Consider the following 13,865-nt stretch of genomic DNA (forward strand, 5'->3'; position numbering starts at 1 on the left):
TTAACAAAAAGATGGGCCATTTTAAACCATTGAATGACAATATTTTCATCGTGACATCAATTACTGCAAATTCGGAAGCTTTTTTATTTTTATATTAATTTTATTTTAGTTAGTTTTTCAACCTTTATTTCCCAAAGCGCTCAAATCACATATATAAAGCAATTTTTTACAATTTTTGATGACTTCAAAGACCAACACCTTTAAACGCCATCTTTTGCATCCTTTATTGCATCTGACATCATTTTTTATCGCCAACATTCTCAGTATATCTTTGTATAAATTTCTTTTCATATGATTGTATCTCTAAATGTTTCTTTGATATGTTGTTGTTTTTCTGCTCTCCTCTATCTTGTCATATCTTATTTTCAAAAGCTCTTGTTGATCATTTTTCAATCTTCCCTTTTCTTTTGCTTCACTTCTTGTTGTAGCTTGAAACAGGGCCCTCTCCAGACAGACTAAACTGCAGGCAGAAATATATTCCCTTGCTTTTAATGTCTTTTAGAGAAATGTTAGAGAAATCACAAAGAGAAACAGTCTCAAACGTTTAAACTATTTCTTTTAACATTTCAGTTCTTTTCAGCTCTAAAAATAATCTATTAGATTTTATTTGAAATACAAATTTTTTTAAAATCCTTATCATTTCATATGTTCCCACTTTTTCAGAAACTGAAAAGTGACAAGGAATTTTCCGAATTGCCTCGTGCAAATCCTGACCTCATGTTGAAGCTAAAGAGCGAAATGAGGCTGTTGGAGGCAAGTATTCTGATGTTATGATGTGTTCCTTTCATCGATGTTAGCCAAACCATTTTGTGATATATTTCCGTGCGATGTTTCTATGCTCATGACAAATCTTTAATATAATATCGTCGTTCATATTAAGAAACGTTTTCCTCAGCATAGGTACTTGCAAATTTTCCATTTCATTTGATAATGCTGCCTTTGTGGTCATGATAAACGAAGTAGTATGGTTTAGATCAGCCATTCTCAAACTCCGGCCCGCGGGCCAACTCCGGCCCGCGGGCCAACTCCGGCCCGCAGCAAGTTTTTATCCGGCCCGCAGAGCGCTTTATATCAAAAAAATATTTTTGGCTTACATTATGAAAATTTTGAATTCGATTTCGTTTTGTTTTTGGACTGCTCTGATATTTTCTTTTTCTCTGCAGTAAATGATAATATGCCGTCCTGTTCCGAAAAGGAGTGTTATACAACTAATTTTGTCTGTCGTGCATTGTGTTTGTGGTTCGTTATCGTTAATGAGGATGTCTTTCGATGTTTGCGTCAGTCATTTTGTTTGTCATCGTGCCATCTCTATTTTAGTTGTTATCAGTCCATTTGCCGTTAATTTGTGTCATTAGGGTTTTGTGTGCGTCAGTCATGTTGTTAAAATCGTATGTTCTTTCAGTGCAAGTCCAGTCGAGTTGAAGTTGTCGTTTATTTCCGTCGGTAGAGTGTAGACGTGATTTTAGATGTTCGGATTGCCGTTGTTATTTCGAGAGGTTTGAAGCATACCAGTTTTTCTGAATTGAGCCATTTAGTCGTTGTTGAATAAGATGAAACTAAAAGAACTACCGAGCCAAGAAATCAGAACACGCTTATCAAATTTTGTACTTTCTTTTACTGCTGAATCTGCGGACACAAGCCTGTAAAACTATCATCATTTCTGTGGTTTTACAGGAGTAAGAAAATAGGAAATGCTTTATTTAATCATTTAAACGTGTTATAGCAAAATATTTTACTGCTTTCATTGAATTCAATAGGTCGTTGATAAACTCACCATGACCTAATCTGCCCAAGGCCAGACTTAATCTTTAGTTCATGAAGTTCATGCTTATTAGCGTATTTGTATGTGGCAGCGTATATGGATTAGGGAACTAGCTAATGCTTTTTTTGCCAAACTATGTTTTATTTATTTTTTCTCTCCATTTTATTTTGGTTTCATTCATTTGTAAAAAAGTTGATTATTCGCTGTTATGCCATGATAATTCTAATACTTTGGAAGACCCTTTCTTTTCATGTCAACATTAGAATAGATAAAACTATGAAACCGTTAGCTTTCTCCCGTCAAATTCTATTTTAGATGCAGTTTTTGCCCATCCCTAGATTATTATAATCTAAAATTTTTCTTGCCACCAACCATGGTGGCGGCCTTTTTTAATACAAACACAATCATTAAATTTTGGCCCCACTTTAAAAAACACGTTTCGCTTTCCCTGGATCCGACTTCAAGTGCATTTAAGTCGACCTAGCGAATATTAACGTCGTAACCTAAAAATAGCACAACTATCTTCTGATTCAACCTGGTAAAAGAAATGCATGCTGCAAACTTTTGTGTAAACAAACTTTTTATATACTTTATTACAGTTTGAATCTTTTAGTCCCCCTCCCCCAGAAAGCTATCCCTGGCCTTGGGCGTGTAAATCCGTCGGATATTGCACATTGAGCCAATCCCTCTAACATCAATCCAGCATCGTGTTCCTCAATGTTATCATCGCCCTCCCTTTTTCTCTCTTCTCATCCACCATTCCAAAACTTATTTCATGAAAATAAGCGCACTACATAGATTTTATGAATATAGAATCTAACAATAAATAATAGGCCTGCCTATCTTATCTCTAAATTAGAAGTGTGAGATCCGAACTTCATTTTATGCAACTTTTTAGACAAAAGCCATGTAAAAGTCGAAAACTCAGTGGCCCCCGGAGAAAATCCGCATGTTTTTCTGGCCCGGCACTCAAAACATTAAGAACCCCTGGTTTAGATAAAATGCTCTCTTTGGAAGGGAGTGATGAATGAAGAGTGAGGGTAACCTATGTTTAAAGTAAAAAACACTAAATTAAAAGCTTGAGTGAAATTTAACGTGTAAAAACCAGCCTTCAATTCGACTTGCTGAATTAATGCAGGTATTTGTAGGTATTTGTAGGTAGTTTATAGGTATTTGCCTGTCATTTTCTAGAAAAGGGGCTAGCTGATCATTAAGGGAATAAGGTTTTAGAATTTTCTAAAAGAGTGGAACTGTAGCCTGTCTCAACAGGCACTAGAGGGTATGCAAAAGTTGGGATGGTATCTTGCATGTCTGCAGGTATTGGGTTTTTGTCTTATTATCTTGTTTATTAGGAAGGACGACGTTTCTAGTTTGCTTGATCCGATTTTGTTTGATTTATTGTAGCTTTTTTGATTTTCTTTTTTCTTTTTTAGAAAAGTCGACACGAATCAGTCGAAACTTCAACGTCACAGCTTCCTTCGACGTCATCTATTCCCTCAGGAGACTTGGATCTTGGATGATTTGTTGCGCGCAAATAAAGTTATTCCAATCTGGTTAAACATCAACCGTTTGCCAAATAAATTTGGTTCAACAAATTTGGCTAATTTTATTAACAACTATTTATCGCCACCTCTGTGCAAAAACGATATTCAAATTGGTTATTTAGGGTTGTGCTAGCTAGCTTCCAATATCTTGTAGATAGAGTTATTAATGTGCTGGTTGCCGAAAGAATTCGATTCATTTCATACTAGACTGAAAAACATAATACAGTTAAGGAGACCTAATTTATATGAAGTGATTGTGGCCTCGAAAATCATGCATTTCGTGTGCTTGAGAGAGCTACAGGTTGTATGGGTTCCATATTTTGCCATTCTACAGGTTCCACTTCTATGAGAAACGGGTGGGTCTTTATTTTTCGTATGGTTAGATATTGATACTATTGTGAGCAAACTTTGATGGTGCACTCCTTGAAATTGTAGAGAGTAAAAAGCTTGAAGCAGTGGCGGACACCTGGGGGCGATGGCCCCCAACACTTTGAAAGACAAACAATGGGAAAGTATGACACCATCTTATCAAAGCAATTAACTCGCCACCCCCTCCCCCTATATTTGGCCAAGTGTCCGTTACTGCTGAAAAGCCAGATTAATTACCAACTCACTGGTATGAATTGATTTCATTTTTATGAAATTTTTGGCCAGCTTTCTATCTCGTTTGGAGATAACGTATCCTAAGTAGTGAGTCTGTTATCCAGGTTAGAGATAACGCTGAACAACTGTATAATACAATGTTATTTTCAATTACCCTAAGTTATTCTCTTTACAAAGTCTGGCCTCGTCTTTCTCTAGCAAGTTCATATAAAATGTATCATTTTGGAGCTACAAAAATGAACTGTGAATGAATTTGACGTTATTAGTGTCAGAGCCCCTTCCTCCAGCCTGTAAGATACTATTCACCCAAAATGACTTTGTATAACGAAAAAAGAATTGACATAAATTATCATATATAAGCTACTCGTGTCCAGACCTATTACAGCCTGAAAATCCAGAATTTGGCTTCTTCCTGTTTGATTTGCCGAGTATGTAGTATAATGATTTGGAGTTTTCAAACTTAAAAGGGTCATTGATTTTAATGGGGTTGGGGGTCGAATTATACCCCTTTTGTTTGTCGTAGGGTAGAGAGTGTACTGTCTGTTGAAGACCTTCTATTTATGTTTATTTGTATTATGCAGACGTCCTTCATCGTAAAAGAGTGATATTGAAGTGTTTATGTTGGCATTTTTTGTGGCTACCTCCATAACTATGCATACAAAAGTTGAACGAAGTTTGTAATTTCATTGACTTCTCCAAATAGAATGTGCTGAATTGACAAGCCTGGACGTCAAGCCGCGGTGTGGCAAAAGTAAGAATTAAAGGGATATGAAAGAGGGGAGTTGGAGCGAGGCCAGGAGGAAGGTCCTTTACCAAGTGCCGTCGTTGCTAGGTGACAGGGTCCACGAAAATTTTGTATCTGTAATCAGCATGAGAAGGTGATTCCAAAGCAAGATGTAGACGAAGCGTTTTGTGAAGACAGCAAATTAATGAAAAAATTTAATTTAAAATCTGCCTATTCGAATCTGTACACTTTGTAGTACAAGATGACTGCAACCTTACTAACTGGCTCTACCAAACGTGGGCTCGCTTTTTCAAAGCTCTATATAACCGTTGGTTTACTGTTGATTACAAATACTGATTACTGATGACAACTTTGAAACAAAGTTCGAATATGGGTGTAACGCTACTTTTGCAAAAGACAGATTGTGTTCCATTGTGTTCCATATCCTTCAGCAGCATGAAAAAACGGCGCATGCGCTTGATGACGTCATTATTCTTAAATGTGAACCAGTTGTCGGAATATTTGCAAGCGGTGCCCCCTTTGACCAATGGCTTTTACTTTGATTTCAAGGGTATCTCTCAAAGCCATGCTTGGTATGAGCTGCACGCTGCTCTTGACAAAATTAGAATCTGGGAAGAAAATAGTTTTAAAAATTGAACAGAAGGGGCAATTTAACCACCAACCATCTTTGTCAAGGAAATTATTTACATTTTTAGTTAGGAAAAAGCCGGTATCGGGATATCGTTGGCCATGTTGCATAAACAGAAAGGTTAGGAACAAGGTAACTAAACCAACACTTTTGTCTATAAGAGCAGTGGTGGCGCCGGAGGTGGGGGAAGAGGGGCTATAGCCCAGCCGTCAGAAGATATACGAAGGAAATTTATAATTTTGTCAGAGAAAAACTTTTATGAAAGAAAAGGAGTAACTGATTACAGAAATCCCATTGAGTATAAATGTACAAGCAGGTAACTCCCAGGTAAATACACCATATCGGGGAATTCTCTCTTTCGGCATACCGAACGACAATCGGACAATCAATGTAAGTAAAACTCTTAAAGACCACTGGGGCATAACTTTAAAGATAAAGAACCAAAACATCTATAGAAACAACCCTCTATACTTGAGGACACATGGGTGACACCCCAAGATTTCTGAATCTGTTCTTAACTCAGCAGATGCCGCAGCATTCTTTGTGCTTACTCGGCAAACATGGTGGTGGCATCAGTGCCGGATATAGGGGGGGGTGGCAATTAGGGGCAGTTGCCCCTCCCTCACCGAGTTGGAGCAAGTCTGGCGCCCCTTTCTTGAAAATTGTGCGCCCTTTTTGAAGAATGAGAATCAGGTGAAAAGGTTTCTGAGACTTCAAGGTTCTTACAAAGTGAATACAGCGTGCACTCGTCATCAATTTCTGAAACTTTTTCAGCGCCCCCACTAGCAACTGCCCCTCCTTTAAATTTGCTCTAGATCCGCCCCTGGGTGGCATTAATTAAAAAATCAATGATAGTCGAGGATAAATTTAATTGTTTTCACTTTCATTTCGATTTGTTCTTCTTCGCTTCTCGGTATGTTAATTTCTATCTCTTAAATGGCAAACTGTAACCAACAAGAAGCAAACACCACATTACAATTTTTCAGGGTTGGGTGCGCGAATGACGAGTAAATAAATTGAGTAAAAAATTGAGTAAAATTAGGTTCCTATTTCTATTCTGTTCAATAATTAAAGGCAGTCTGTCCCCTCAATGATTGGCTTATATGAACAATGGGTCTTCCCGCCTTAACGGATTTGGCTGGTCTAGCTGCGGCAGTGGACGACATTTGAAACTGCGAGCAAAAAGCTATCAGGAATGGCAATAATATTCAATTACTGGATTTGATTGGTGATGGTGAAAACATTTCCTCTCGCTATTGACATATCTGTCGCAAAAACCAAACAGAGAACAAAATTTTTCCAGCCACAGCTTCACTTCAACTGGAACACAGCCACTTGATTCAAAAGCTCTAGAATCCATGTTGTCTCTGATTGGTTTGAACCGTTTAATTATCTATCAAGCTCAACGGTGCATAAATCTTACTCCCCTGAAAAAAATTTTGAGCACAATAGGGGACAGACTGCCTTTAAATGACGTCTTTTTAATTATTCAGAAATGTTTAGAATGTTGAGAATATAGAAAATCACGGAAAAAGATCTACAAAGAACTTTCTTGATATTTGTCTTTTGTCTTTTTATGGACACTTTGTTATAAAAACCCCCACAAAAAGGTCCCCGTTTTTTTGCCACTGGGATTCCATGTTTTCTCTCCGGTTGCCTAGCCCCCTGTCAGAAGGTCAAGCTCATCCGTCGGAGAATTTCTAGCGCGTCAAGCTCATCCGTCGGAGAATTTCTAGCGCCATCAGTGTATAAGCGGCTTTGAAACGTGCTTGTCGGAAAAAAGTTTGAGATCGGGCGGGGGCCAGTTTGCCGGAAATAGTTATACGTCAAGGCACTAGAAAAAGCCCTGTTATGTATACGAAGATTGTGAATCATTTGGTTTGCATTGATTCTACGATATATTTGACTGAGAACAATTATGTTGTCAACGGAAAAAGTTGTTTTGGATCGAAAAGTGTTTGACAATTAAGCTCGGACAAATTCTACATACGTGCTTTGAGGTGGAAGCTGTAGAGAATCTAGCCATCAGTGTATAAGCGGCTTTGAAACGTACTTGTCGGAAAAAAGTTTGAGATCGGGCGGGGGCCAGTTTGCCGGAAATAGTTATACGTCAAGGCACTAGAAAAAGCCCTGTTATGTATACTAAGATTGTGAATCATTTGGTTTGCATTGATTATACGATATATTTGACTGAGAACAATTGTGTTGTCAACGTTGTTGTTTTGGATCGAAAAGTGACGAATAAGTTCGAGCAAATTCTACATACGTGCTTTGAGGTGGAATCTGTAGAGAATCTAGCATTAAATTCTGGGGGGGGGGGGGCTAGGCGGGGACCAAAGGCTCAGTTATAGGGGTCAACTCTAGCCAATGCTGTGCAAACTAGTAGAATGTGAAGCAGTGGCGTGGTGGCTCAAAATTAGCTACAAGATACCGATTTTTAGTGCCCTTTAGATAAGTGTGTCTTTGGTACAGCTCTATCAAGGCTGTTATCATTATGCCAAATAATTTTATTAGTGGCGCAACGAGCAGCTGCTTACCCAAGGAAAAATTGTTGCTGGAAGCCCCTAAAGATGCGGGACCCTTTGTTATTTAGATAAAGGTAACTTTGGGCTTAACTCTACTGAGTTTTATCTGCTATCTAAAAATGAAAGGACAATAGCTTTGTGAAGTTGATTTGTAAAATTTTTCCAAAGTAGTTATGTCTTATATCCAACCTCTACAGGATTAAGCAAATAATACTGTTACACAGAATTTCAAACCATAAAAATTCGATAAGCAAAAGTAGATTGCCAAGGTATACTGGGAGAATAGTGGTATTTCCCTACGCTGGGTTCTAGAGTGAAAAGGGTTTTCAATGGGATGCAGAGAATCTTGGTTTGGGCTTACCCTGCGCACTCCACCCCAAAAAGGTGTATCTTCCTGATAACATATAGTAAATATAGAATTTAAATGCTTGTCAAGAATGATTTTTCTTGGTAACTGCAGAACGGATTGCCAAAATTTCATTGATTATCAGGGTCCCTAGCTTGTTAAATAAATGCAATAAAGATCGCATTGAGAAAAATAAGGAGAGCAACCCTTACAAAGTCAAAAACGATTGAACAACTTTGAAGAAACATTGAATTTTCAATAAAAACTTTCGAAAATGCTGGGGGGGGGGCAAACACGGGGCAAAGAAAATTTCTGTTGAGGCACCTGGCCCCCATGGTCCCGTCCCGTAGAAACACCACTGGAGGTGGAATCTGTAATTTGGCAAGTACCGTAAATCCTCGATTTGCACATAGCCCCCACCCCCGAAAAAGCCCTATCCAGGAAGTAAACGTCATCAATAAGCTCTAACACTCGAATAAGCCCCCACCCCAACATGCCAATTTTTGAGTAATAAAACGTGCCACGGGGTATAATCCAAATACACGGAAAGATATGCCAGTTTACCACGTGACTGATAACGTATTCAATCAGTAAATGAAAAAGAACAAAACAACAGACAATGACGATATAAATATCAAAATTTTGGGCTAAAATTTTATTTTTGTGCTTTGATGTTTACTTTGATATGATATTTTATAAAGGGAGTATTAAGTAATATTGCAAACGAAATGATTTTGAAAATTTAAAAAAAGCTGCAAAACAATCTAGTTTTATGACAAGCTGAAGAAGAGTTTTATGACAAGCTTAAGCTCCTCTCGAGTAAGCCCCCTCGAATCAGCCCCTCTTGAATAAGCCCCTCTCGAATAAGCCCCTTTCAAAGAAGCCCCTTTCAAATAAGCCAATAGACTCAAGTACAAGCAGCTTAAAATTCTGGGCAGGGAATGGACAAGAAAAGTTCACTTTTCCCCACCATAAAGCCGATGCACCACACCAGTCCTACCTTAGTAACATACGAGAGGGGAAGAGAAAACATGGCTGAATTAGGGATTAAGAGCTTAGTCTTTCCTAAACGAAAAATAGCAAGAACTTTGAAATGAATCCCGTGATGTAAACTGGCCCTAGCCTAAACCAATAGAATAAATAAGAATCTGAAGAAGCACACTACGCCTGATATCAAAAGGGGAGGGAGGGACGGGAGAAGAGAACAGCGTGGAAAAAGCATACGAAGTAAGCAAGATAATCCCGACCCAAAGAATAGAGTGCCAAAGTGATGACGTAATAAAAATCTATTTTTAGAATTTCTAAATTTTGATCCCGGAATCTGAAAGAGCATCATGAAATACCTTTAAATATGCAAAATCAGTTAAAGGCATTACGAATTGGCTGAGATATGGCCACTTGAGCACAGGCTCTTGCCCCATCAAACCTTTGTAATTTGGTCTTGGTTCATAACTTTATGAACTAGGCCAGAATAACAGTAATCCGTTAGCAAACTTGAAATCTTTTATTGGTTATATCTCGTCCAATTTGGAACATATCTAACTAATTCTGCAAGTATTTTATGCTGTTCTTTCAGATTATGTGGCCAAATTTGAAAAATTCTAAAAATAGATTTTTGATGAGGTCACTCTTTGGTACTCGCTGTGTCCAAAGTCCAAACTACAGAACTCCTTTTTTCTATTATTCCCAATAGCATCAAAGAAGCACACAAGGACTTAAATACCAAACTGAAGCATGAAAAATGACATCCAAATGAGAATAATACAAATAATCTAAAATAAGAACCCCTAGCGAAATCAAGTACTACAACATCCCTTGTAAATAAACTCTGATAAAATTTCACTTGATCAGCATTATACTAGTGTATATTTTGACAAAAATCGATAATATGTTATCGTTCTAGTAGTAGTACGGAGTGCCGAGGTCAGATGCAATTTCAAAAAATGGACATGAACAAAGGCGACAACATGTGATAGAATAAAGTCACAGACCCAAAAATTGCCTTATATCTGGCAATTAATTACAAACCCAAGACAGAAAGTATCTTAGGGAACCCTGTTCTGTTTGGTAGAACCCTGTTCATTTGAAAAAATCTCGAAAAAATTTATACACAGCAAAAAGTATTCTTGTTCGTTCCCACATCAAACATCTAACTTTTTACAAGGAAGAGACAAATCATCAAAGGGTATCGTGCTGCATCTAAGAAGGCGGAAGCCCTCGCAAAAATTTACTCAGGAAAGAACAGGTTACTTTTAGCAGTGACAAACAGCCTCAGTGCCCTAAGTCTTCACCCTCCAGAGTCATCTGAAAATATGTAGGCAGGGAAGGCTGTCCCAGCAGTCACTTAAACAATGTCCCTTCATTGAATTGCAGATACAAATTCTCACAACCGGAAGGCGAAATAGCGATTACTCTGAAAAAATATACTCTGATGAGGCCCGCTATGCTGGGGCGAAATATTTGCTTACATGTTATTTATTTTCAATATTTTGGTTTTTCACATTAAATTTACATTGAATTTTTTATTTGTTATATTAGGTTGGCTCTCGTAATAGAGTTTTCAAGTGTGACGTCAAAAAAAACTATTCTTACAATTTTAAAATTTTGACCACATAACATGAAAGAACACCATAAAATACTCACATATATGCAAAATCAGTTAAATTTGTCAAAAATTGGGTGAGCTATGGCCAGTAGAAGATTTCAAGTTTACTAAACGGATTACTTTGAAAAAAGCAAACATTTTACAACATACTTAAAGCTTTTTCGTCTGACACTCCTCAGAGCATAAAACGTCAGAATAGGTTCCGAAAAAAACACGTTTGAAAAATATATACCCAGTTGTGGATCGAAATAGGCCAATCAGAAAAACGCAAGCACAAGACCGGTATAGTTGACCAATCAGTGCCGCGAGCCTAAAGAAAAATTATTAGTAGACAAAATGAGTAGACAATTATGTGTAGACAAAAGGAGTTCGTTTTCTCTCTTGGACTCCATTGGTAATTTTTCTTTAGGCTCGCGGCACTGATTGGTCAACTATACCGGTCTTGTGCTTGCGTTTTTCTGATTGGCCTATTTCGATCCACAACTGGGTATATATTTTTCAAACGTGTTTTTTTCGGAACCCATTCTGACGTTTTATGCTCTGAGGAGTGTCAGACGAAAAAGCTTTAAGTATGTTGTAAAATGTTTGCTTTTTTCAAAGCCATTTTCAAATTCTGTACCGCAAAAAAAACGGATTACTGTTATTTTGGCTGAGTTCATAAAGTTATGAACTGAGACCAAATTACAGAGGTTTGATTGGGCCAGAGCTTGGGCTCATCTGGTCATATCTCAGCCAATTCGTGATACCTTTACCTGATTTTGAAGATTTAGAGGTATTTCCTGATGCTCTTTCTGGTTATGGGAAAAGATTTCGAAAATTCTAATAATAGATCTTTCTGACGTCATCACTTGACAACTCCATTCTGCGATATTTTTTCCTAAAATTTCTAACCCTGTCAATTATATACCTCATAAACTGATGCAAAATTAGAAAAAATTGCATATCAGTTGAAAGAGCAAACAAATATAATTACAAATTTAATGGTATATTTTATGGGCGATTTTCAAAAACATGAAGTTTGGATTGTTCCTTTTTTCGAGCAAAAATAAAAAAGATGAACCATATTTTACTGCGGAGAAGCTTGAATCAAAGTTGTCGCTATAATTAAATTTGCACCAGATTTCTGTATTCTTGACTAACAAAACTGAATCCTTGAAATCAATTGCAACATTAATGATATGACTTGCACCTATATTTGTTAAAATAGCCTCAAAAAGAACATCTGACGCTTCTTGAGGCCGCAGCCATCTATTTGCACCTCTGCGGAGGCTTTTGCAAGAGGGGCCTCAGTTTTATGTTGACCATTTATATATCCTAATGTCGGAATAAGTGTCAAAACAAAGTTGCGGAAATTTGGTCACAGACCCTAAGCAATTTTCCCTTACTAGTTGTGTATATGCAATCATTCAAACTATCCAACGACACAAAAAGACTGATAAGAAATTGCTCATTCGTGAGATGTTTATAATTAAATATAGGGTTGCCAACACGGAATTCGTCCAACGAAATATGAACTCACTTGTTAAGGGGGGGGGGGGAGGGGCCAAAATAAATCTGAATTTGAGGGAAGGGGCTGAGCTCCCCTTTCCACGGCACCACAAATTTTCAGTGATGAATTTCAACGGATCAAGATTCAGATATTTCATCACACTACACTGATGATCACCTCTCAGGTGTCCTTCGCATATCCACCTCTAATATTTTAAAATGGATATTGCGTAGAATAAATTTATCGTTGGTTTGGCCCTTCTACACAGTTCACGTTTTTTCATATGGCCCATTGTAAAAATAAATCATCCACCCCTGTTGTAGAGCATGTGGAATTCAATAGCAAGATGTAAAATTGAGAATTTATTTTCGTCAACTGGAAGATGGATGTGTTATATAAGCTTCAGTTGAAGAACTTTAAAGTTTTTTGGAAATGTGGCGATCTTGAGCGAAGTCTTAAAAACATGGATATAAAATTAATTTGGGGGGCCTCTTTTGGACGGGGGCCATCAGTTATAGAACAAAATGTTATGCCACTACTCACGTTCTTTATGGTACATTTAACTTGGGTTGTGTAATAAAACTTTGTGCCCCACTTGACACTCTGGAACCCAGGGCAATGAAACTCTAGTACTGCCCAGTAGCGCCGCCACAGGGGAAGGACTGGGGGACACGCACCCCCAGTTGCAGCAAATATTTTGTATTTCGTCTTAATTCGATAAGAAAATGTTGGGGGAGGGTTAATATTTTGGCAACTTAATATTTTGTGATGTAATCCTATTATTTTCCATCTGCATTTACGTAACCAAAAGTTAGTCATGGGCGTTACCTTCAAGTAAAATTGGTGTTCCTTGTTGATAAAAGGGCGTTTTCTGGTAGTAAGAAGGGCGTTGCCTAACATATTTTGCTTTATCCGCCCCAGATCTCAGTGGCTGGCGCCGTCATTGGTACTGCCAGAGGATGGGCTTTGCAAACTATATTGCACTTCAGGCCCGATCTTCAAACGCATCAAAATTTTAAATTTTGGCAATGTTCATAAAATAGTAATGTCTCTTGAAAAGGAATTACTTGAAACAAATAGACACAATACAAGACAAAATTCCCATGGTTTTTCTTTTCAATCTGGCTCCTTACTAGCTTAACAAAACTTTCCTACATTCGATGGCCTAAAAATATGAAACTCCTCACAAAGTGATATAAGAATACGCGTAAAAAAGCTCTTTAAAAAGCTGATGGAAATTCATCTCACACAAGATTTTTCAACTGTCTATGAAAGCTGACTCAATTATAACTCTGCATCCCTTCCTTAAATTCTCTATATGATGTGACCCTATTAGAACACGTCATTAAATACTTTAGTTATTGTCATAAATTTTGGCTTTTAAGTAATACCCACTTTCAATTAACTTTGTTTTATTCTAGGTACTGTTTCATTAAATCCCAAATGGAATCTTCCAAATATCACCAATCATACTGTATGTCTCGGGCACATGACTTTTGTATTTCTAAAAACAACTTGAGTTCAAATTTGATTTTGAGATATCACTGATTTTTTTATTAGATTGGTACTTGATTGGTTGACTTCTCTACATGATTTCCCCTTCTCCTGCGGAGGAGCC

At 37.5% G+C, this 13,865-nt stretch overlaps 1 long non-coding RNA gene across 1 annotated transcript; it reads left to right on the plus strand.

Moving 5' to 3' along the window:
• The first annotated feature begins 6 nt into the window (after positions 1–6).
• Positions 7–4,524, plus strand: LOC148960060 (uncharacterized). The gene is made up of 2 exons (XR_016143884.1): positions 7–753; positions 3,196–4,524. It is a non-coding gene; the product is annotated as an uncharacterized LOC148960060 (long non-coding RNA).
• Positions 4,525–13,865: the final 9,341 nt, after the last annotated feature.

Source organism: Rhopilema esculentum, chromosome 7, assembly GCF_057945365.1.
Source record: "Rhopilema esculentum isolate cy_ngs chromosome 7, ASM5794536v1, whole genome shotgun sequence".
In the NCBI taxonomy this organism is placed as follows: Eukaryota; Metazoa; Cnidaria; class Scyphozoa; order Rhizostomeae; family Rhizostomatidae; genus Rhopilema; species Rhopilema esculentum.